The sequence below is a fragment of the Callithrix jacchus genome, chromosome 4, assembly GCF_049354715.1.
Source record: "Callithrix jacchus isolate 240 chromosome 4, calJac240_pri, whole genome shotgun sequence".
Taxonomy (NCBI): domain Eukaryota; kingdom Metazoa; phylum Chordata; class Mammalia; order Primates; family Cebidae; genus Callithrix; species Callithrix jacchus.
In genome coordinates, this window is record NC_133505.1 from 175,543,568 (window position 1) to 175,568,638 (window position 25,071).

At 44.7% G+C, this 25,071-nt stretch overlaps 1 long non-coding RNA gene across 1 annotated transcript; it reads right to left on the reverse strand.

Annotated features, from left to right (window-relative positions):
• Nucleotides 1–16,379: 16,379 nt before the first annotated feature.
• LOC118153051 (uncharacterized) lies at nt 16,380–24,594 on the reverse strand. The gene is made up of 3 exons (XR_004742235.3): nt 24,507–24,594; nt 19,948–20,122; nt 16,380–17,394 (listed from the first exon to the last, which is right to left on the reverse strand). It is a non-coding gene; the product is annotated as an uncharacterized LOC118153051 (long non-coding RNA).
• Nucleotides 24,595–25,071: the final 477 nt, after the last annotated feature.

The following is a 25,071-nucleotide window of genomic DNA, read 5'->3' on the forward strand; positions in this document are numbered from 1 at the left end:
GGAGGAGTGGGGACTGCAGAGTCCCCTTACTGAGCTTAGAACCAATTTGATATTTATGAAAAGGCTTCCATTAGAGGTTGAAGCACATTTAAAAATTTTAAAATCCCTTTTTTCCAAGCTGTTTAAAATATAACCCAGTCCCTTGAATAGCCTCCTTGTTATTGCTCACCACGTATGCCACTGTGGGAACGCCCCGTGTACAGGGTCAGGTGTGCAGTCAGCCCTCCTGGGACGGAGGGTGGTGGGAAGACCCGTGCACAGTGTCTGGGGTGTGCAGTCAGCCCTCCTGTGATGGAGGACGGTGAGAACACCAGGCACACAGGGTCAGGTGCACAGTCTAGCCCTCCTGTGATGGAGGTTGGTGGGAACACCAGACACACAGGGTCGGGTGTGCAGTGAGCCCTCCTGTGATGGAGGACAGTGTGTCTGGGATGGGCAGTGCCCCTTCCTGTGGCGGAGGGAGGATGGTGGGAGCAGCCAAGGTGCAGGCTCTGCAGCAACACCTTTTCCTCCCGTGCCTGACTCGGCTGTGTGCTGTCAGGGAGGCAGTACCTTCTGCTGGGCGAGGGGTCTGGAGTGCATGCTCCTCCCACTCACTGAGTTCTCCCTCACCTCCTGCCACTCTGCACCCCACGGTCTCCATCTGACACCTTGTCCCTGAGAGAAACCCTGCGGCACACTGTGTGCAAGCTCATCTCTCTGTGGGTCACATCCACGGCCCGGGGCACCAGAGGAGTGTGTCTCCCGCTGGCATCGCCTAGGCGACATGGGTGCACAGAGGCTCCTAAGCGATGTCCGAGCCTCCCCTCGCTGGCTGAGACATGCTGCCCCATGACCTGGGCCAGGAAGGACAAGACAGCCCAGCAGCCCATGCACTGCCCCACCCGGCTCCAGTTTTCCACTCAGCTCACACACAGGTGAATCCTCTCCAGGACACACTTGAGCTCTGTGCCCTGTGGCCTCGCCCCTCCTCCTCCCATTCTTTGTGACGAGAGTGTGAAGATCCGCATCCCAGGCACAGTAGTAGGTGCTGTAGTTATTTTCTTCATTATCTCCATTATTCAGGAGAAGAAGCTGAGATTCAGAGAAGAGAAGTGACCTGCTTAAGATCCCGGGCCTAGGAAGCGATGAGCTGGGACACAGCACGCTGTTCACCGCGACGATCCTGTCCCCTTCAGACCTCATGAGAACAGGAGGCAGGTGCGGCTCCTAAGCACGTTGTGCCAACAGGGACGCCAAGCCACAGAGGAACAAAGGAACTCGCCAGAGTCACCCACTGGATAGCAGCAGAGCTGGGACACAGCAGGTGAACACGGCAGGGTAGCTCCCGAATCTGCTGTTAACCTGGGGCCGGTGTACAGCCGCCTGTGGCCACTGCAGCCCACCCCACATGTGTTTCTGTCAGTGCTTTTCCCGGCACAGCCACAGGCGTTCATGCCACAGGGACGTTGTCTGTGCCTGCCTTCACAGGGGTAGCAGCTGAGTTGAATAATTGCAACCAAGACCACAAAGCCTAAGACATATACTCCTGGCCCTTCACAGGAGAGTGTGCTGACCCTGCTCTAAACCAGGCAGCTGCTCCCGTTCCATGGCAGGCTTGACCACGAGCACACTGTTTTGCTTACACTGGACAGATGTCTGACGTGCTCTTGAAAAGCTCAAGGTCCTGGGGAAGATGTGCAGCAGCACCTTCACAGAGGGGTGAGCGCTGGAGTCCCGCCTGACCTCAGGTGAGCGCTGGAGTCCCGCCTGACCTCAGGTGAGCACTGGAGTCCCACCTGACCTCAGGTGAGAGCCAGAGGCCCGACTGACATCAGGTGAGAGCCGGAGTCCCGACTGACATCAGGTGAGAGCCGGAGTCCCGACTGAAACTCTGGGTGAGAGCTGGAGTCCCGACTGACCTCAGGTGAGAGCCGGAGTCCCGACTGACCTCTGGGTGAGAGCCGGAGTCCCGACTGACATCAGGTGAGAGCCAGAGTCCCGACTGAAGCTCTGGGTGAGAGCCGGAGTCCCGACTGAAGCTCTGGGTGAGAGCCGGAGTCCCGACTGACCTCCAGTGAGAGCCGGAGTCCGACTGACATCAGGTGAGAGCCGGAGTCCCGACTGACCTCCAGTGAGTGCTAGAGTCCTGACTGAAGCTCTGGGTGAGCTCAGGAGTCATGTCTGAAGCTCTGGGTGAGGTCAGCAGTCGTGGCTGAAGCTCTGGGTGAGAGCTGGAGTCCCGACTGACCTCTGGGTGAGAGCCGGAGTCCCGACTGAAGCTCTGGGTGAGCTTGGTAGTTGTGGCTGAAGTTCTGGGGGGGTGGCAGAGGCTGTCTAAGGGGTACATCCAGATGCACAGTTTTAGCACCTGCAAGATCACAGTCTCCATCGGAGCTGCCCAGGCCTGGGTGCTGCTGCACTTTCGCTTCTGAGAGAGGCACTCAGGGGCCAGCTGGTGCTGGACGAGAGGCGATGGACAGATGACAGACAGTGCTCTCCGCTGACAATCTTCCCCCTTGGCCACCTGAACCACTGACTGGCAGTTATCACTCCTGCTTTCATTTCCTTTGGGACAAGTTCTTTCCTGGGAGGTTCCTAGATTCTCTTTCAAGCAGCATTTTAGCAGGTACCTCCCATCCATCTTTCAGACGCACTCGGATGTCTATGAGCTCAGCTGGGGCCTGAGTTAAGGCAGCCACTACCCTGCACGTCCCTATGCACCAGAGACTTATGTCACACTTCCTCAAAGATTCGTGGCACCTAGAGTGCTCCTAAATGAACCCTATCCCCTGGTTTCTAACAGAAGCAAATGCAAATCCACTCTGAAGAAGAGCATTTCATCGGTCCATTTTGTATGTCTATGTAGCAAGTCAAACCATAAATAAGCTCACAATTGAAAGTTAACTGAAAACGTGGCACCAGGAATGAGAGTCACAGAAACCAAAAATGAGCCCAAGGAAAGAGACTATTAAAAATAACCAGATATAATTAGAACAGATAACTTTTAAAAGTTAAAAAGATCACTGAATTAAAAACTCAATAGTTGTTAAAATGAATAATGAGAGAAGTAAAATAGAAGATTTCTGTGAAGAAACTACACAAGGATGCCTAGAAATACAATGAGATGGTAAATGTAAAAGAGGTCAAGAGCCGTAAAAGGTTGCCTGAAGAACTCTAACTTAGGTTAAACCTGTGCCGCAGATAAAGAATGAAAGGAGTGGCGTGAAAGCCAGATTATGGAAGAACTGATAGTTAGAAAACAGAAGAAATCCACATTTGTGCATATTCTAATAAAACTTCAGAACAGCAAAAATGAAGAGAAGATCTTAAATGCAGCTACAGAGATGTGAGAAACATCTCTAATGAAATAATTCCACTGCCAGAATATCTGTGAACAGAAACAATGAGAATTAGAAGGCAGAAGAATAACATTTTCCAAGCCCTGTAAGGAAAGAATTTCCAACTGAGAAGGATGTGCCTAGCATGATCAGCTTCAAGAAAGAGCAATGTGAAGACACTGTAGGTAGCAACTGAGTCACCTGCCAGGAGAACATTATTAAATATAGTGCTAAATGATTCTATTTAAGGATTTTAGTAAGGAGAAAATAATCCTAGAATGAAGATCTGAAATTTAAAAAAAATTAAGAGACGAGAGAGTGATAATTATTTGTGTAAATATAAACAACCATAATGATATAAATGATAATAATAATATATGTTGGGATTTAAAAAGATAAGCAACTAAAATACGAGGAAACCATTGCACATAAATTGGAAGAATGGTTAGTGAAGTTAAAATTTTCTTTTTTTTTTTTTTTTCCTGAGACGGAGTTTCGCTCTTGTTACCCAGGCTGGAGTGCAATGGCGCATCTCGGCTCACTGCAACCTCCGCCTCCTGGGTTCAGGCAATTCTCCTGCCTCAGCCTCCCGAGTAGCTGGGATTACAGGCACGCACCACCATGCCCAGCTAATTTTTTGTATTTTTAGTAGAGACGGGGTTTCACCACGTTGACCGGGATGGTCTCGATCTCTTGACCTCGTGAAGTTAAAATGTTCTAATGCCAGAGTCTGTCGTCCTCTTGAAAAGGTTTAAGTTATAGATTTCTTTTCTTGTACTGTCTTTGGTGGTTTTGGTATTAGGATAATTCTGAGCTTATAAAATAAGTTGAAAAGTGTCGTGCACTTTTATTTTCTGGAAGAGGTCGTATAAAATTGCTGTTAACTCTTCTTTAAATGTCTGTTAGAATCTTCCAGTGAAATCATGTGGGCCTCAAAATCTCTTTTTGGGAGATTTTTAGTTGTGTTTCAAGGTATTTTAATGTTTGTAAAACCATTCTAATTATCTATTGCATCTTGGTTGAGAATTTTTAATTTGTGATTTTCTTTCTATCGTTTATTTTTGTTTTTAGACAGAGTCTCACTCTGTCGCCCAGGCTGGAGTGCAGTGGTACGATCTCAGCTCACTGCAACCTCCGCCTCCTGGGTTTTAGCGATTCTCCTGCCTCAACCTCCTGAGTAGCTGGAATTACAGGCAAGCGCCACCACGCCCAGCTAATTTTTGTATTTTTTAGTAGAGACGGGATTTTACTATATTGGTTAGGCTGGTCTCAAACTCCTGACCTCATGATTCACCCGCCTCAGCCTCCAAAATTGCTGGGATTATAGGCATGAGCCACTGCACCCAGCCATTTGTGATTTTCGAGGAAATGGTTTATTTCTTCTAAGAGGTCAAATTTATGAACATAAATTGGTTGTTGCGGTCCCTTATTTTATTTAGATCCCTGTAGGGTCTGTAGTGATATCACTTATTTTACTCCTGATGCTTCTGGTTTGTATAGTCTTTGTTTCTTTTGTCAGTCTTGGTAGAGTTTATTAATTTTGTTGATTTTTTTTTGAAGAAACAACAGCTTTAGGTTTTATTACCTTTTTCTATTACATTTCTATTTTCAGTTTGCTTCCTACTGTTTCCTTCTATCTACTTGATTTCTGTTTTATTTTGTTCTACTGTTTTTGCTTATTTGAGGCAGTCACTTAGACAATTGATCTGAGACCTTTACTGTTTTGTAGTATAAGCAATTCATGTTACAGATCTTCTTCTCAGCACTGCGTTAGCTGTATTGCACATTTTTTGAAATGCTGTATTTTCATTTTCATTCTATTCTATGTATTTTTTAAACTTTTCAAGACGTTTTCTTGACACATGGATTATGTAAAGTCTGTTGCTTTATTTCCTTATGTTTAGAGAGTTTCCTGTTGAGTTTTAGTTATTGATTTCTAGTTTGCCTTCATTATGTCAGATAATAGACTGTATGACTACAGTTTTTAAATGTATTGAGGTTTGTTTTATGACTCAGGATGTGGTCTATCTTGGTGAATGCTCCGTGGACACCTGTAAACATGCACATCCTGCTGTCATCCTGTGGAATGCATTGCTTATGTCAATTAGATACTGTTAACTGATTGTGTTGTTGAGATCCTGTATATCCTGACTGTTTTTCTGCTTATCAGTTGCTGAGAGAAAGGCATTAAAATCTACAACCATACGTTAGATTTGTCTATTTCTCCTTTTTGTTGTTCATTATAATGCATTTAAGGCTCTGTTGTTTGGTGCATATACATTCAGAATTATTATAACTTCCTGGTAGATTTATCATTTTCTCATTTTCATGCTGCCCCTCTTTGTCTCTAGTAATTGTCTTTGCTCTGAAGTCCACTTTATTAGATATTACTAGAGTTACTTCGGAGTTTTAGATTAATGCTGTGTGGTACATCTTTGTTCATACTCCTACTTTCAAACTAGTCATATAACTGAATTTGAAGTGAGTTTCTAATAAAGTGCATGTAGGTGAGTGGTGTTTTCTTTATCCACTCTGCCAATATGTGTCTTTTGATTGATATATTTAGGCCATTGATATTTTATGTAATTATTGATTTGTTGGGGCTTATCTCTGTTTCTGTGAGCAACAATTTTCTTTCTACTCTTCTTTCATCTGAGTATGTCTTTATTTACAGTTTAAAGTTCTTCTCATTTGACAGTTAAGAGGTATAAAAAAAACAAGAAAAAAAATATTGGGCTAGTTCTTTCTGGCTTTCATTATTTCAGATGGTAAATCCACTATATTCTAATTGCTGTTCAACCACAGATAATGTGTTTTTTTCTGGCCATTTCAAGATGTTTTTCTTTGTTTTCATTACCTATAGGTGTGTGCTGTGCTGTGGGATTTGGCTCAAACCATCCTTCCCCTGTTAGTAGTGCACACATTAACTCAGTTACTCTGTGCATTGAGAAAAGTGCCTCTAAATATGAGTAAAGTTTTAAAAACCACTAAGGCATGGAAAGTCAGTGATCCACAGATTAGAGCATCATTCCATTGTGAAGCCTCTCTAAGGAAAAGCATCAAAGAGAAAAAGATAATGGACCGAGAAAATGGTTGTAGTAGTGATGTTTATCACCTGCACATCTACCTGGGCTTTGTTCTGGCATTGCCTGGGGGCCTGGATATGACTCCTCTGGTCTCCTCCCTGTATGGGTGGGGGTATATCAGATGCCCGGATACTGCTATGTACTCATTTTTTTTCTCTTTTTTAGTCCTTAGGTACCAAACCATTTCACCTCTAGCCACCATTCAGAGTTCTCCTTCGATTGTTTCTCACACTATTTTCCGAGTTTCTAGTTGTACTTATTGGTATGAACAGGAAGAAACAGGTCTATAACATCTTGAATGGATCAGAAATTCTGCTATAGTCTCACAGAATGCCAAGGTTTATTTTAGTAAAAAAAAATAACTGTATAAATCCTAAACCAGTGTACCAAAGGAAAAGAAGAACTAAAAATAAGAATACCGTCGAAGGTTTGTACAGAGCGGACGTCACGCGGGGCCTACACACTTACGCACGTGCATGTGTGCCCTGGATTGTAGGAATCTAGGTTCCATCTTGCTGATTATTCCTCAATGAATGTATTGAGACCCAACCTCTTCCTCAAACTTCAGGCTTATATCAGATTGCCTCATTAAAGCCTCTATTTTGCTACCTACACAGCTCAGACTCAGCATGAAACCACTCTCCATCCTCTCCGCAAACCAGCTCCCCCTGTAGGGATTTGCTATGGCTTCTCCTGTGCAGACACTCAGGGCAGAGATCGTGGAGTCGTCTTCTGAAGCCTCCCTTCATCTCATCACTCAGATCCAATCGTCAGCAAGCCCAGTTGGTGCTACCGTCAGAACCTATCAAGACTCTCACCTCTCCTTTGCATGTTTCTGGCCAGCCGTCTTCTTAGGCTGTTGTCCCAGGTCGTCGTCCCTCTCACTTGATCACTGTAGCAGCATCCTCATGTGGTCCTGCTTCACCAGTTTCCTTTCTGCTTCTCAACACATCAGCCGGAAGGACCTTGTTAAATCCAAGTCGGATGCAGTCCCTCTCCTGACTGTGTCTCCTACAGCTTCCCCCTTGATCAGGGTGAAATCTCTTGCAGGGTTTTCAAGACCTCATAATACACACCACGACCTCTCCTCTAACGCCGAGCGTGCTCTGCCTGCCCCTTTCAGAGAGCTCTCCATTCTTCCCCACTGCTACGTGCCAGGAGGGTGAATCTCGTGACCTTTAGGTGCAGGCTCCTTGCTTTCTGTTTTTGGCTGGGTTTAGAACTGGAAACGCCAGGATTAAGTTGGGATGTGGGAGAGGGAGAAGCTGGGGAAATTTCTTTCTTTCCCTTCTCCTTGGCCAGGTGTTGGCAAGGGCTGCTCCCCAGTGTGTCCACAGATCCATCCAGTGGGCTCCCTAAGACCCAGGCTCTTGCTGGGGTCCGTGGCTATACCGCCCCTTGCTTCAGGCCAACAGGCTGGGATGGCTGCTTGGCTGATTGCACCTCCATGCTTCTCCTTTTGATGTGCCACCTGCTTCCTGCTAGGGCACCTACTTTCTTGCTACACACCTCCCCGTTGTTTTCTTTGTGGCCCGGCCCGGTGGTCCTCCTTCCTAATGCTTTAACAACAAGCATGAATTTGAAGTTGCCATCATTTCTGCCTGGAATGTACTTCCATATATCCATGGGCAGCACTCTCCAGGCTTCCTAAGAAGGATCGAGGGTTGTGGGTGGTGACTAGCTGGGGCAGCAGTGCAAGCGGTGGAGGAATTCACAAATGCAGTTGTAGCTAATGAAAGGCAGATTTATTTATTTTATTATTTTTTTATTTTTTATTGGATTATAGGTTTTGGGGTACATGAGCAGAGCATGCAAAACATTTGTGTAGGTACACACATGGCAGTGTGCTTTGCTTTTCTTCTCCCCTTCACCCACATTTGGCATTTCTCCCCAGGCTATCCCTCCCCACCTCCCCCTCCCACTGGCCCTCCCCTTTTCCCCCCAATAGACCCCACTGTTTAGTACTCCCCTTTCTGTGTCCATGTGTTCTCATTTTTCATCACCCACCTATGAGTGAGAATATGCGGTGTTTCATTTTCTGTTCTTGTGTCAGTTTGCTGAGGATGATGTTTTCCAGATTCATCCATGTCCCTACAAACGACACAAACTCATCATTTCTGATTGCTGCATAATATTCCATGGTGTATATGTGCCACATTTTTCCAATCCAGTCTATTATCAATGGGCATTTGGGTTGATTCCAGGTCTTTGCTATTGTAAACAGTGCTGCAATGAACATTCGTGTACATGTGTCCTTATAGTAGAACGATTTATAGTCTTTTGGATATATACCCAGTAATGGGATTGCTGGGTCAAATGGAATTTCTATTTCTAAGGCCTTGAGGAATCGCCACACCGTCTTCCACAATGGTTGAACTAATTTACACTCCCACCAACAGTGTAAAAGTGTTCCTTTTTCTCCACATCCTCTCCAGCATCTGTTGTCTCCAGATTTTTTAATGATCGCCATTCTAACTGGCGTGAGATGGTATCTCAATGTGGTTTTGATTTGCATCTCTCTGATGACCAGTGACGATGAGCATTTTTTCATATGATTGTTGGCCTCATATATGTCTTCTTTCGTAAAGTGTCTGTTCATATCCTTTGCCCACTTTTGAATGGGCTTGTTTGTTTTTTTCCTGTAAATCTGTTTGAGTTCTTTGTAAATTCTGGATATCAGCCCTTTGTCAGATGGGTAGACTGCAAAAATTTTTTCCCATTCTGTTGGTTGCCGATCCACTCTAGTGACTGCTTCTTTTGCCGTGTAGAAGCTGTGGAGTTTCATTAGGTCCCATTTGTCTATTTTGGCTTTTGTTGCCAATGATTTTGGTGTTTTGTTCATGAAGTCCTTGCCTACTCCTATGTCCTGGATAGTTTGAAAGGCAGATTTATTCAAGGAAGTATGAAAATGCATGGCAAGGATGCACCGGGCAGGTCAGCAAGAAAGGAGGTGAGTTCCAGGAGACGAAAGCTTGCCGGGTGTTTTATAGGACGGTACTTGTGCTGAGAAGGCTACATGCAGCACTGATAACAGAAGATTGCAGGGAGCTAACTGGCCTTTTCCATCAGCGGAGGTGTGTGGCGTAAGTCGGGAGTAGGGAGCCGGTGTGTTAGATGGGCTATTTGCACAGGAGGGCTATGTATCCTGGACCATGAAGAAAGGCAGACTTGTGGTTGCTCTGCTTTCTCTCCTTTCTCTGCTCCCCCTTTTTCTCTCCTTCCTCTGATCCCCTGGATCCTTTTCCTACTTAGGACCCCACAGCAGATAACACCCTCACTCCCAAGTCTGATCGTTTCATTTAAAGTTCTAATAGAGCCACTTCCCACTGCAATACTCTGGATTCCCTTTATCCTGGCTTACTTCACACAGAAAAGCATAATTTATAACTTAACAAAAGTGAGCCGCTAGAGAATAAAGAAGCTCATATGTGACACCATAAACTGTGAACAATAAAAGCTGAGTTGGTAAAGATCTTCTAACTGGAAAGCCCCATGCTGAGATGATGTTAAATGCATCGTTTCTGTACATGTTCATGGGATTCCTATGAGGTGGACACTGTTATTTCATCTTGGAAATCAGTAAACAGAGGCTTTGAGAAGAGAACTAAATTGCCCAAGGTCACACAGCCAGTAATGTCAGGGCAGGGATTAGAAAAATTTGACAATTATAAAATTTCATGAAATGTAAAAAAAAGGCGTGCATCCCTTCGAAGCAGCTACGAGCCGTATATATTAGTGCGAAGGCGCAGAGAAGGTGACTGCCTATTCCTTGGCATTTCGTCCACAGATTGCTTTCACAGAGTCCTTCCTCCAAGTCGCAGAACCTGACAGTTGTGAGCACCTTTGCAGCCCTAATTCCTGCAGCCTCAGTGGTGAAACACTTTCAGTGTTTTACTTTTGTTTGCTGAGCCGGTTATATGAAAAAAATGAACGATAACAGCCAATTCTTTCTGTTTATCTGAATGCTTGTCAAAATGCCTCAGCAGTGATTTGCAGGGTTTGGGAGTCCTGTGCGCTCGTGCATCCTAAATAAACAGAGGCTGCGCAGCGCGTCTGAGCCTCTCTCTGTGCTCTGCCTCCTCCGCATCTGCGGCCTGACGTCTTCGATTTATCACTCCTGTTAGATAACTTTGTTTTGGTGCTTGGACTTCCCTTCCCATGACTTCATGCTGAAAGGCATTTTTAAATCTAGGATTTGCATTGTGCCGTAGTGACAGAGCCCGGTTATTTATTATTTGCAATACGGCACGGTATCCTACATAATCCATGTCCAGTCACGGTCAGAAATAACAAAGGATTTATCGCATTTTAAAACAAAATTCGTGTTTCTCTGCTGAGGGAGGCTACTGCTGGCCTGGGCAAAAATTGCCAGCGTGAGTTTCTCAGGCTGGGCCACCCCGGAGGCCGTGGGTCCGGCCTCTCCGCCCTGCTCACAGCCAGACCCCTGCCCCGTTCTGCGAGGAGCCCCTGTGACTTCAGTCCTGCGGTGGAAGTTGCCGTGGCTGGGTCAGCATCTATATTCAAGTCTCCCGGGCGACAGAACACACCCTGCGGTACCAATGCAGCTGGCGAAGGCAAGTGCGTTACGACTAAACGTGACAGATTCACCGTTAGTGACTTTTTCAGAAGGAAGAGGCCTGATGCGTGTGATGTCCCGAGATGCGTGGGCCTCCGTCCCGCGTGCAGCTGGGGTGTGTGCTCCCCACCGCCCGCCCTGCACGCTTGTCCGCCCCGGCACTCGCCAGCTGCCCAGGCCCCCTCCAGCCGGATTCCCACAACCGCCTCTGAATGGTCTCCAGGCCGCAGCTTCCTCTCCTCCGTCTGAGCCTCAAGTGCCACTGCGACCAGGGGACCAGGAGCAGGCGGGAGAGCGTCCTCAGCCTTGACTCGGACTGCGCGGTGTGGTGGCCGAGGCAGGCAGGGTTATCACCCTCCTACATCCCACTTCCTTCATCTTTAGGGACGGGACAGAAATTCTTACCTTCCCCGTCCTGAGTTTAGCAGGTGTATGGTGTGAGGAAGATCAAAGAACGTGCTTTGGTTTTTAAAAACAGAGAAGGCCGGGCGTGGTGGCTCATGCCCGTAATCCCAGCACTTTGGGAGGCCGAGGCGGGTGGATCACGAGGTCAAGAGATCGAGACCATCCCGGTCAACATGGTGAAACCCCATCTCTACTAAAAATACAAAAATTAGCCGGGCGTGGTGGCGGGTACCTGTAATCCCAGCTACTCGGGAGGCTGAGGCAGGAGAATTGCCTGAACCCAGGAGGCGGAGGTTGCGGTGAGCCGAGATCGTGCAAACATACAAAGGTAACTTCGTGTGTTTGATTTGTTGAGATGCGCTTTAGGGCCGAGTGTGTTTTGATAAATGTTCCTTGTTCCCTTGATAAAGAGTTCACGCTGCAGTTGTTGGGCACACAGTGTTCTGCCTACACCAATGAGGAAAACTTAGCTGTGTCCCTCAGAGGCTATTTTTCACTTTTTTCGGATTGTTTATTCTTTCGCTTCTGAAATAGGTGTTAAAATCTTCAAGTATGCTTCGGATATTTCTCTTCCTCTGCTTTGTCAGGTCTTTTCTCCATACACGTTTAGCAATGTTATCAGGCACACACACAGTATGAGTTTTGTATCTTTCTGTTTTTATGAAATGTAGCTTTTATCTTTAGTCCTACTTTTGCCTTAACTGAAATCAACTGTCTCGTAGCGCTATAGCTACCTCAGCTGCCTCTTAAAAAATGCGTCCCTGACTCCCAGGGTACAGACATTTATGTCCAGCCTGTCTGTATTCTTTTATCTAAAATGCGCCTCTTGCAAGTTTCATACTGTTGGGTTCTTGGTTTTTAACACACATCATCTTTGTCTTCTAATTATCCAGTTTAATACACTTAATTACTAAAATAATTGTGTTTAAGTACGTCTCCCATCCTGCTAGGTGATTCTATTTGTATTGACTGCTTTTGTTTCTTTGTTCCATTTTTCTTAATTTCTTTCAGATAAATCAAATATTTTCATGCATTGATTTTTCTTGCTCATTTTAGTACATTTAGTACATTATTTTATTCTCTTAGTTCATTATTTTATTATTCTCTTAGCAATTACCCTAGGCATCTTTGAGTAGCTAGTGTTTAAATTAGTACTTTTAATATTTCCCTGAAAATACAAGAAACTTCCAATACTTAACTCCAGCACTAACATAATACAAAATTTTATTTACGCATGTCCCATAAAACCTGCACTACATCTTGATAGCTGTTGTTTTAAACAGTTAATTTTTGTTATTTTTATGGTTTCTAGAGTTCTTCATTCTTCCCTGATGATCTCTGCTTACCTGTAGGATCATCTGGAATTTTCTTCCAGCTGGAGAAACTTCTTTTCCTGTTTATTTCGGATGTCATTCTATGGCAGGAAATTGATCCGTGCTTTTCTGCCTTGAAACGTCTCTATGTCATCTTATGTTTAATGAGGTATGATTGGATGTATTGATAAATATTGGTACGGCGACATTGATTTCCCATGAAAACGCGCATTTCCATCGCCAAAACCTTCCGTAGATTCCTTGGTGTCCATTTCTCCCTCCACTCCTGTCCTCAGGCAACCGTCAGGTTGAGTTCTGCCCCTGGAACATAGTTTTCATTTTCCAGAATTTCATGTCAATGGAGTCTTACAGTACATGCTCTCTCTTCGTTTTAATCTGGCTGCTGCTTCAATTTCACCTGACAATTCTGGAAGCATCACCCACCCATCGCGCGCCTACGGAGCTTGTTTTTTTTTTTTTTTTTTTTTTTTTTTTTGTGGCCAAGTCATTGCCTGTTGCGTGAGCACAGCACTATTTATCCACCCATTTACCTGCTAATGGACGTTTAGATTATCTTCAGTTTTTGGTTATTAAAAATAAAAACTGAAATGAGAATTTGTATCCAAAAATTTGGGTCTGAAATGTATTAATTCTAGAAGTAGAATATCGGAGTCACATGGCAGGTGACGGTTTCATGTTTTATGAGTTGACCACGCTGTTTTACATTCCCAGTTGGAGCGTCTAAGAGTTAAAATCGCTGCGGCAAGGTGACTCATGCATGTAATCCCAGCACTTTGGGAGGCAGAGATGGGCAGATCACAAGGTCAGGAGTTCGAGACCGGCCTGACCAACATGGTGAAACCCCGTCTCTACTAAAAATACAAAATTAGGTGGGCACGGTGGCGGGTGCCTGTAGTCCTAGCTACTCAGGAGGCTGAGGCAGGAGAATCGCTTGAACCTGGGAGGTGGAAGTTGCAGTGAGCCGAGATCGTGCCACTGCACTCCAGCCTGGGTGACAGAATGAGACTCCATCTCAAAAAAAAAAAAAAAAACCCACAAAAGTTCAAATTGCTATCCATTCTCACCAGCATTTACACTGGTCATAGTTTTAAATATTAGACATTCTCGCAGGCGTGCAGTGGTGTTGCCCTTGTGGTTTGAACCTGCTTTTCTCTGAAAACTAATGCTGTTGAGCATCATTTCTGCTGCTCGCTTGCCATTTGCAAATCTTTTCTTGTTCTTGTTGTTATTGTTGAAATGTTCATTAACATATTTGTCCAGCTCAGGCCACGAGTACACTGAGTTGTTTGTTACCATTGCATTGTAAATTATTTATATATTCAGAACAAAAGCTCTTTGTCAGATATTTTGCAAATACTTCCTTTCAGTCTGTGAAATAATTTTTAATATCTATTGAAGAATAAAATATTATAATTTTAATTTAAAAAAATTTTTATGTATAATTTTTTGTGTCGTCTTTAGAAAACCTTTGCCAAATGGAAAATCACTAATCCTTTGTCTTATTTTTACTTCATAAATGCTATTAACTAACTATTATTGACATTTATAGAAAATTCCTCCTAACAGCAGCAAGATATAGCTTTAAATTGAAATATTTACCAAGATAGCTGATATTCTGTGCCCTAGAGTAAACCTCTAACATGGTAAAAGAGTAGAAAACAAGCAAAGTATGCTCTGAGACCATAACGAATAACGAAATTAACTGAAAATAAACAAAAATAAATCTGGAAAATCCCCGAATATATGGCAAATAAACAATACATTTCTTTTTTTTTTTTTTTTTTGAGACGGAGTTTCGCTCTTGTTACCCAGGCTGGAGTGCAATGGCGCGATCTCGGCTCACCGTAACCTCCGCCTCCTGGGTTCAGGCAATTCTCCTGCCTCAGCCTCCTGAGTAGCTGGGATTACAGGCACCACGTGCCCAGCTAATTTTTTGTATTTTTAGTAGAGACGGGGTTTCACCATGTTGACCAGGATGGTCTCGATCTTTTGACCTCGTGATCCACCCGCTTAAACGATACATTTCTAAAGGAAAGATGGATCAAATCTGAAGTCTTGCACAAAACTAAAAATATTTTGAATGAAATAAAGATGAAAATACAATGTATCGATATTCTCAGTATGCAGCTAAGCAGTGCTTTGAGGAAAGCAGAGAACTAAGTGCTTCTACTAGAAAACAGGAAACACCAGAGTCAGTCACACCACAAACATCTCTATGCTCGAAAGGAAATGACTTACATGAAAATTAAAAACGTGTCTACCTGCAATAATGAACATTTGGAATTTGAATTTTTAAAAATGTCATTTGCACAACATGGATGGGCCTGGAGGACATTATTCTATGTGAAATAACCCAGACACAGAAAGAAAACAATTGAATGATCTCACTTATAGGTGAGATAATTTTTTAAAAACCCTCAAATACACAGAGACACAGCGTGTGACAGGGTTTCTACAGGTGGGGGTTGCCAGAGGACATGGGAGGATGTAGGTCAAAGGAATAAAAATATCACAGAAGGTTTGTATGCGGGACAACAGTTCCAGAGATCGGCCGTACAGCATGAGGGCCAACGTTAATAAAACTGCACCATGTTAAACGTGTTTGTTAAATATGTAGATTTTAACTGCCTATGTCACAAAAGGTATGTGAGATAATAGATACGTTTCTCTGCTTCACTTTTGTAACCATTTTAATACCTAAACTGCATCATAGCACGTTGTAAACCTCAAATATACATAATACAATTTATTTAAAAAGCACTAAATTGCACTAAAACAAACGCAGCATTTAGGCATAAATCTAACACAACAGGTGCAGCATGTGTATGCTCAAAACCACAAAACAGGGATGAAAGAGAAAAAGTATCTAAGTAGATTGAGAAATAGACCGTTTCGTGGATTAGAGACTCAGTATTTCAAAGACGTCCATTCTCCCATTTTCCCTGATTTGAGCAATGCAATCTCCGTAAAATTCCAGCAAGTCTATTTTGCAAACAAGCTGAATCAAAATTCACATAGAAAACCGAAGAAACTACAATGATCACAAAAATTCCGCAAGAAAAAGAAAACAAAAAACTTCTTACAAACGAACAAAATAACAGAGATATAGTACTCATATAACCTGATTTTAAGACGCTGCAAAGCAACAGTAAACAATGCAGTGTGGTATTGGATGGACAATCAGTGGAACAAAGGTAAGAATAAAGACATTTGCTCAGACATATATAGACAAGTGATTTTTGGCAAAGGTACAAGTCACAGTAGGAAAGAAAGAGAATCTTTTCAGTTAATTGTGTTGGAACAATTGAAATCCAAATGCCCCAAATCCCGCCAGTACATACCTTTTCCATACACCAACATTAATTCATATTGGATTATAGATTTGGATGTAAAATGCAAACTATACAACTTCTAGAAGAAAATGTAGCAGAAAAGCTGCATGGCTTTAGTTTTGGTAGTGAGTTTCAAGATACGATACCAAAAGCAAGATCAATGAAAGAAAAAAAATTTAAATTTGACTTTAACAAAATGTAAAGTGTTTGCTTTGCAAAGCACACTGTAAAGATGGTGAAAAGACAAGCCACAGACTTGGAGCTATTACTTGCAAATTTCATATTTGATAAAATACTTATATCCAAATTTTTTTTTCTCTCTCTCTATCATTCTCAAATACGGCTAAAATTAAAACTTAAAATAAAACTGACAACACCAGATGCTAATACGGATGTGGAGCCACAAGAATTCCCACTGCTGGAGGGAATGCCAAAGTATTATTCCACTTAGACGTCCACACGCCTGGGTGGCAGATTGCTCATTTCTTATAAAGATAAACGTATGCTCGCCTCATGGCCCAGGAAGTCCTGTCCTAGACGTTTACCTAAGTGAATGGAAAACTATGTCCATAAAAAAAGCAATTTTCAGATGTTTATGACGGTTTTATTCACAACACCTCATACTGGAAACAACCAAGTTTGTCCTTCAACACATGAGTGGAGAAACAGACTGCGGTGTGTTCACACGATGTAAGACTATGCAACAGTGACAGGGGTGAGCAGCTGACTCACACGACGTGGGTGAATCTTAATGCATTTGGTTAGTGAAAGAGGCAGCCCCCAAAGGCTGCATATTGTGTGTTTCCACATATATAGCATCCTGGAGAAGGCAAAAATGTAGAACAGAAAAGGGTGCAGGGCTTCCAAAGGTCTGGGAGTGGGTTGATGAGTGATGGAATTGTTCCGTGTGGTAGTGGGTGGAAGATTTCTGATTGCATTCCCAAGTTGTGGAAAGACACAGAAAAGCCAAAAACTCAAATTTATTGTATGCAGAGTAAATACAAACTCAACTAGGACTTGAGGGAATCTCAAACTGGGAGGACTGTGACAAATATTCTAACCGATTACAAATGACGACACACCTCAGAAATTTTACTCCAGAATCAGAGAAGTGTGAAAGCATCTGGTGAGGAACTCAGCCAAGCAGGCTGGGGACTCTCAGCCCAGCCACGTGGTGGTGCCAGAGGACCTCCAATGGAGCCTTGCACACGATTTGACGTAATTTACCCAGACAGCAAAGCTCAGCCACTGCAGTCAGTCGGTACCGGGGAGGACACTGTCATGCATGCTGGACATGGCCCTGGAGCGTGTCTGCAGGTCAACAGCACAGCAGCGATGAAACTGAAAAATGGGAAGCACACAGGAGCCCAAGCCCCTAAATACAGAGCCTCAACTCCTTTTTGAATTTCACGTGACCACCCTGTATAACAAGTTTTGGCTGTGTCCTGGTCATTGTTTAATTTTTCTCACAATTTACTTGGAGTTTTACTGATCAGAGATTTATGGACTGCAGAGTAGAGAAAGCAAATATATAAATAAGCATAATTGTGCTGGCTCCCAACGTAAAGGATGAACTCATTGTTCTAGTTTTGCTGGGGTTGTCACTGAAGAGCTCTGAAAGAAGCCTTCTGCCTGCTCAGAACCTCGAGCCATCCAGTGGTCCTGCGGAGCTGAAGCCATCCAAAATATCTGGTACGGTGGGCTGCCTTGGTGAAGACTTCACACTTGTCTCACGAGTCCACACTCCCTGGCAGCCCTATAAACTGTGTGGAACTATCACTGGCTCACCATTATGCAAAGTATTTACCCCCAATTGTTCAACTTTACCTTACTTCAGGCAGGCATAGAACATGTACTCCCAAAGGTTCATGCAGTATATGGTCAGGCTTGGGCTGAACAGTCACAGGCTGCCTTTCCTCCATGGCTCGGAAGCAGCTTCCACTAGACCTACGGCCTGGAAATGCTGTATTTTAAGAAAAGATGAAGAGAAAGAAACATGGCCTCGAGTCGTGTGAAAGGGACACTATACTTTGCTTTTGACCACCAGTCCACGATTAACCTGAGAGTTACGTCTCCAGACGCAACACCTGGCCCCTGCCCCATCAGAAAACTTTACAGCAAAGATTGTCAGGAATGTGCCAGAGCAGATGATGCTTCTGAGAACTCAAGTGACACAGATGAAAACCACTGATTTCAGAAGAAGGAGAAAACTGTGAGAAGTCACGTTTCCGCCAAGCCCCCTGCCAGTCTGCCAGGTGACTGGCGCGGCAGAGTGTCATCCTCGAATCTGGGTGCTTTTATCCCCCGTTTTCCTGGGCATTTGCTTAGCGTGTTGCCTGTGTACAGTTCTGTACTGTCAACAGACACCTGCCCCCTCCCAGCAATGGTGTCTATAATGTCCCTGTCCCTACTATGCCGGGTTCATCCCTCGTGGCTTCTTGTCATGAGTCTAACCGGAATCATGCCTCGGCTTGGTCTCACTGTCTCTGTGAACCAGCCAGAACTCTTGGGATCAGCGTCTTGTGACACATGTGTTGGTTTTCCAGGTACTTTTACTCGCCCATGAAGTGACATTCTAGATGAAACTCTCATATTTGCTTCAAGGCATTTCTGTGAATCAGTTATCAAGACAAACTGTTGTTCATCTGGGCAAACTTCTCTCTTATCAAGACAACGTGGTAGCTAATCTGAGCAGAAAGTTCATTTACCAAACAGGAACGTTCCTGTGAAGACTCACTTCAAAACTCTCGGCTCTGTCCACCAACCCTGCATGATCACATCAGAGATTTTTCCCAATCCCAATCAATTTTCATCTTAAAAGAATCACTTAAACCCACCATTTCTCCTAATGAAGCCTGGCTCCTGTGTGGTGGATAATCCACACTTAACCCTGACAGAAGCATTAATTCCGGAAATTCTTCTGGCTCGGACTGAGGTCTCCTCGTCTTCACTCCTCCCGCTATGATCTGGGTGCTCCCAGGACCCCATCTCTTGAGGAGGAGTCACCGGGGTTCCGGGAACCCTGGAGAGACTTTGGGGCTTTGAAAGCTGAAGATTCTTAAGAAGCTACAATATACATTATTTGTTGCTTTATTTTACCGCTTGGTTCTCGTAGCATACATATGCATGAAAAAATAGTATTGATCCCTTCTTTTCTTTCTAAGAGGTCTTTGCAAAAAAGAATCGTGTGTTGTTTGCATGTGCCTGTGCGTGTACACTGGTGTATGTGTGTGATGGGGGAGATGGTGGTTATAGTATTTGAAAATACAGAACAGCAGGCTTTGGAAAGTCGCTTTGCCCAAGGCTGCATGGTAAGTTTCTTGGTGTGTGGTTGCTTGTTTCAGACAGGGTTTCCTTGCTGTTGTCCAGCCTGAAGTGCTTCGCTGTGATCTGGGTTCACTGAAACGTCTACCTTCTGGATTCAAGTGATTCTCCTGCCTCAGTTTCCCAAGTGGCTGACACTTGGGAGCAGGTGTCACCACACCCAGCTAATTATTATTATTATGTTTTGTATTTTTAGTAAGGACGGGGTTTTGCCGTGTTACTCAGGCTGGTCTTAAACTCCCGGCCTCAGGTGATCTGACCGCCTTGGCCTCCCGAAGTGCTGCGATTATAGGCCTGAGCCACTGCGCCCGAACGGCGGCAAGTTTAACAGCTGGAATGCCTACCTTGTGAAGCACTGATCAGAACTGAAAATAAAAATTCAGAAGAGTAACTTTAATTCATATAAAGCTCAAATCCCCATGGAAGTGTATTAAATAGACATTACTTATTAAATTTCATTACGTAAAGTTCAGTAGATCTAAACATATTGTAATTACATGCACTGGCACATTTTTGGTGACTGACTATTTTAATAGCTTTGTTGAGATATAACTAATAAACCATACATACCAGTGGTTTTAGTATAGTCTCAGTGTGAGGAACCATAGCCACAAGGTAATTTTAGAACATTTTTCTTCTGAGAAGCCCCACGCCTGCCAGCAGCCGCTCTCCATTGCCTGCCACCTCCCTCCACCGGAGCCTGGCCACCGCCAATCTGCACGACGTCTCCGTGGAATTGCCTGTTCTAAAAATGTCATATAAAAAGAATTACAGAATAAGGGATCTTTTAAAACTCCCTTCAAACTCTGGATTTTCCCTAAGCATGTATCTAAGTGAATTTATAAAAACTGTGCAATCGTTTTAAAGGAAAGTTCTGAGTTACTTATGATCAGAAATGGTATTATACAATATTTTTTTTTAATTCTGCACGGAAACAAATCTCTTGGAAAAGCTCAGCTTGGAAGTGAAGATGCTTTACCTAAATGCAGAAATAAAATTAGGATGAGGAGACACTAATTTAACTGCATTTTGTGATGGGAAAGACGCAAGACATTGATTAGGGAGTCTATTCCTGGTCCTGCATGAAAAGGCACAGACGTCTGCCACAGACTATTCTGAAGGGGATACATGATAATATTAAGTATATATACGGGGCCAGAATTATGTTTTTAATAGACAAGTTAAAATTCCCAAATCCATGCAAGGCATAAGGATGACAGCTTTGTGAGAAGAGACAGGCAGAGCAAACAGAGAGCCGGTTTCTCCTCAATAGCCCGTTTCTCTTTCCATCTTTTTCTAGCCTTCAATGACAAATGAGAGTGTGTCAAGTCCGCCTCCAAATGGGCTAATGTCCTTTCCAGGCCTCCTTTCACCCGGTTTAAATATAGAAACAGATGGGTGTGGAAAGGCGCTGGCCCCAGCAGAGCAGGCCAGCTTTGTCCCTGGGTTCACTCTTGCGTCCTGGACAGGACACCTCAGGTCTCTGCCCCTCAGATTCCTCATTTGTGAAGCACAGACTCCCCGCCTTGCTGTGGGGGCGAAGGAGTGGGGTAAATGCTTCGCCTGAGACCTGGCTTGCTGTGCCCTCTGCAATCAGCACGTGAAGTGGGTCCCAGAGGCTCTTTTTTTGGTGATAAAGACAGTTTAAGAAAATGAGATTTTTAAATAACTTGTGTGCAACTTCTGCAAGGGATGGTAAGCACATATGGTTTCTTTCTAAGCTACTTTTGGATGAACCGTAAATCTTAATGTGTTCTCCTGCACTGGAGGGAGAAGCTGCTCAGCCCTCCTGGGCAGCTGGTGACGGGGCAGGCCCCTCCATCCCCTCTGCTCCCTGATGCAAGCTCGGTCCTCCTGGCAGCTGGTGACGGGGCAGGCCCCTCCGTTCCCTCTGCTCCCTGATGCAAGCTCGGTCCTCCTGGCAGCTGGTAATGGGGCAGGCCCCTCCATCCCCTCTGCTCCCTGATGCAAGCTCGGCCCTCCTGGCAGCTGGTAATGGGGCAGGCCCCTCCGTTCCCTCTGCTCCCTGATGCAAGCTCGGTCCTCCTGGCAGCTGGTAATGGGGCAGGCCCCTCCATCCCCTCTGCTCCCTGATGCAAGCTCGGCCCTCCTGGCAGCTGGTAATGGGGCAGGCCTCTCCATCCCCTCTGCTCCCTAAGACTATCCCCACAGCCGGGCAGCTGTTGCAATGTGACACACTTGGGCACGTATCTGAAACATTATTTTGAAAATGAAGAATGGATATTTTTCTTACTCATAAAAGCAGTCCTGCTTCTCAAAGGAGATGCCGCCCTGGGGGAGCTGGGACAAGGTAGAGAAGGGGTCTCCTCCCCTCCCACCTTCATGACCAGGCTCAGGCTGCTAGATACATCGACATGGCGTTTCCTATTCCCTTCCCCGTGTGCTCACCCATGGCAGTGGGGCCAGCCTTTCTGAAGTCAGCTGTCTAACGGGCAGGTACCAGGGCTGTTGGCATCGGCTGTATTTAATGTGTTTGATTTTCATCCATCTATCTTCTTTACTCATCTTCTATTCAAATATTTTGTCGATTTTAAATTGCGACTTTGTTTTCTTATTACTGACTTTTGAGTCTTTTTACATATGAAGTACAAGCCATTTTTTTTCAGATATATGGTTTACAAATGTTTTCTCCAGATCTGGGGCTTATATTTTTTATTCTGCTAACAGTCGTGTCCTCTGAGTAGCATGTATTCTTCATTTTGAGCAGGTCTAATGTATGTTTCTTTTATTTTACGGATTATACTTTTGCTGTCAAATTAAAAATATCTTTGCCTAACTCAAGGTCACACAGATTTTTTCCAATGATTTCTACCATAATTTCTACGTTTATATTCTGCATTATGTTTACGATCTATTTTGGTTCCATTTTTACATAATATGAGATGCAGATAAAAGTTCATTTTTGCATAAGGTATCCAATTGTTGCGGCACCATTGGTTGAAATATTATTGTTTTCCTCCATGGAATCACCTCTGCATCTCTGTTGGAACAAACACACCGCAGGTGCGTGGCTCTAGCTCTGGGTGTGGGTGCAGCTCTGGTGGTCTGTTTCTATGTCCTCAGGGTAAGTCCACACTCTCAGGTTGCCACAGCTGCTGCCGCCATGCCAAAGAGCTGAGGCCACCAGCAGCCCCGGCATCTGTTCCCTGGCCAGCTCTACTCCCCAGGTCAGGGTGGAAATCAGAGCCCAGGTTGCCTCTGGTTCCTTCCACCAACCAGCGTGTTTGCCCTGTGCAGATGGGCTGAGGGCCAGCCCCAACACCGGGTGGCTGGTGGCCACAGAGACGGACTCAGCACAGAACTGCCTGGTCCTGCGCTGTGTGGAAGCCAACACCTGCAGCTGGAGGCTGGGCTCGCTGTGGACTGAGATGTCTTGGGTTGTCTAGGCTTTGGAATTAACCCGTTTATACCAAAGGTTGCAAACTTTTTTTGTGTGAAAAATAAAAGTTTGGCAATGGTTTTGAGCAGTAGGATATAAATAACTCTCACAAGCTTAGTGTTCCAATAATGGAACACTAGGCATAAATGGGTTAAGACCATCTTTATTTCACAGTAGGTTTGTTAGAATTTTTCTCAGTTCATAAATAAAGGGCAGAGAAAGCACTTCACACTAAGGGGAGGGTGAATTCCCACTCTTCCTCTGGGATCATCCCTGGCAGATGACCCCTTTTGTAGCTAGCCATGGTTGTGAGCAGGGTTCAAGGTTGTCTCTGAAGAAGTTAAATTGGTTGGTATTTCCCATGTGCAGTTCTTCAGAAGCTTGGTCCTAGGGCTGGGAGGAAAAGGGGGACAGGGAATCGAACACCTGCGTGGTCACAGGGGAAGAGAAGTGGATGGTTGAGTGACACAGTGTACATCTAAGGTCAGCTGCCAAGGAAGCAGCAAGTGACAGCCTGGGAAATGTGAAGACAAGCCCAGGGTTGTCTTCTGACTTTCCATGTGCTCGTGATGGTCCAGAGGTGACAGCACACTCCGGTAACCACCATTCCCACCCTGGGGGCCACAGGGGGCCATGGCTAAAGGCTACCTGTGCGAAGCAAGCACTCGGTGTAGTGCTTTGCACTAAATCACACTCCAATTACTCTAAAATACATGTGCTGCCTACATAAACTCGTCACGCTGTGGAAAACGGGTACTATTTCCCACAGTGGGTTCTGGCTTTAAGCCTAATTTTAAGCATTCTGCTTCAGAATGCAAAGGAAATTCATGATAAATTCCTATGCAGTTTGTAGCTGATGTCGGCTTTTAAGGAGCCAGTTTTCAGTGGAGAGGCTCCCTCTGTTCCTAACCCACAGTGAGCCGTGGTCTTTCTGATTTTACAAATTGGTTCCTATGCTGTTCTTCCCTTCTTAGAATCCCATTATTAGAGCACAGAGTAACTAACTGCCTGTATAATCAGGTTTACTGGAGACTGGGAACACTGAGAAAAATCAGCCAAACACAGAGGCGTGGAAGGTTCTAGAAGAGGTTATACCAGAAGATTTTCAGTGGGTCTCCGCTTCCAAGAGGGCTCATTTGTTAAAACCTGAGTCTAATGCATTTCCTGGTTTTCTTTTCTTTACGTTTCTTTTAGAATTAATGTACCTGAATTCGCTTTAGAACTTTGGTTCAAACCGCTCTGTGGACCTTAGGGCGCTTTTCCCTGGACTTCCACTGGGGAAAACGCCAGTGGACACAGAGCACAAAAGGGCTTCCTTTCTTTGTCACACCCCAGCTTCCTTCTATTTTGAATTTTTTTCAGTTGATACATTAAGGGTAGAGGAAGCACTTTTCCTCCAAGGGGAGGAGAATTCCTGCTCTCCCTCTGGGATCTCCCTGGAGAGGCCCGTTTTCAGCAAGGAGTGGTGATGAGCAGGGTTAGAGGTCTCTCAGAAGAGGTTAAACTGGCCCTGTACATTTTCCTCGGTAATTCCTGAGTTGCACCTCTACATAAACGCACCCAGTCTGACACTTCTGGAGACTGACTCGGTTGGAATCTGATCTCATCTCTCCTCCCTGTGCACTGGCAGGGACCTCAGCCTCTGCGGGCAGCCCTGTGGCACCAGAGCCTCTCCTGCCCCGGCCCCTGGCCACTCTCCCCAGAAGCTTTATTTGGGGGAGCTCCTTACCCTTTCCCCAGCAAGGAGGAAGCCAGGCCCATCTTGGGAGAGGCTGGTGATCCAATCCAGGTGACAGGGTAGGTGGAGATGTCCTCTCAAAGAATGTATCAGAAACAAAGGTCAGGAAGTGTGTAGCATTCTGGAACCTTGGGAATTGTGATGACAGCATGACTGTGTGTCCTGGGAGAAGGGGAGATGATCTCCTCTGTGGTCAAATGGAATCTATGGTAGACAAAAGTGTCTCATAAAAGGGTTTATTTACTGAATTTGGAAAATTCATGTTTTAGCCAGATGAATCAGAAAATACTTTTTTTTTTTTAGTTTTTTGGCCAGAAGCATCCATATGTTTTCAGACACACTAGCAAAGCAAAAGCACAGAAGCATCAATTTTCTAAAAGGAGGGCAAAACCACATTTTCTCCCTGGAAAAACTCAAGAGTTGAGAAAGGGAAATTGGACGTGTCATTTTGGATTACGCTGAGGCAAAGATGCCATCTGGACAGAAACTAGCCCTGGCCAATGCAACGTTGCCCCCCTCACATCTTCCAGAAATGGCCAGCTCCTGACAAGGCTCT